We start from the raw sequence: 1,016 nt of genomic DNA, 5'->3' as shown, positions 1-1,016 counted from the left end.
GAATTATGGTTATCACAATGTATTAAAAATCAAGATCCTATTAAAAAGAATCTTGTTCAAGATTTTTTTTCTCTTCGTAAAGAAGATTATGGCAATTCAGTTAATAAAACAGTAATGGAAACAAGAGCACATCTAAGGCGACAAAAAGTAGAAGTAGCTCCAAGTATAAGCGATATCAGAAAGCTTTATGATTATGTAAATAATAAAAGACGTGAAGCATACAATATTTTAAAAGAAAAATTTTCATATGATGTGTGGCTAGCTCTAGGTGAAAGTACATTAATTTCTATGCAAATATATAACAGAAAACGTGCTGGTAAAATGGAAAGAGTATTGTTACGCCCGGGAGTCGTACTCGCGCACTCGCGTTCGCGTTCCGACGCTTTCGCGGAAATAAAGGGGACTCGCTTACAAAATGAATAAACTCTTTAATGAACACAACACAAGAGCACACGTAATACAAGAAACACAGAGTAGATCAGAGCACGTCCGTTCGCACTGACAGCTCAGCTTTCTCTCTCTCTAATGGCGTCCGTTTGACAGCCGACAGTCCGTCGTCCAGGAAACAATCTCCTCTCGTCGGCTCGTTCGTACATACGGGATGACGCGGACTTAGACGCGGACTTAGACACGGGCGTAACAATATATATATATTATTGCTTTTCAAATTGGAAATAATGGAATCTGTATTGAAGGGCCTGTTCACTCCCATGTATTTTTGGGAGACAGCGTTTTGGCGCCCACGCAGACTGACATCCGGCAAAATGGAACTAAGTATCCAAATCTGTCGGTAACATAGTCCTATGTATATTCCAAATTTCATTCTTAATATGAGCCACCGACGAGATACTTTTAGCAAGACTATCCAGACTATTTTTTAAAACTGTATGCTGCTTGGCAAAAAATATCAGATTTCGTAATTAATAAAGTGTTGCCTAAACTAAAGAATCGATTTAATAATGTCTTTACAACAGGAAGAATATAATTTAATTCTCTTTTCACAGTGATGCAGTTTA

Source organism: Wasmannia auropunctata, unplaced genomic scaffold, assembly GCF_000956235.1.
Source record: "Wasmannia auropunctata unplaced genomic scaffold, wasmannia.A_1.0 LD336078.1, whole genome shotgun sequence".
In the NCBI taxonomy this organism is placed as follows: domain Eukaryota; kingdom Metazoa; phylum Arthropoda; class Insecta; order Hymenoptera; family Formicidae; genus Wasmannia; species Wasmannia auropunctata.
The sequence above is the reverse complement of the archived record's forward strand: the minus strand, read 5'-3'. Positions refer to the sequence as shown.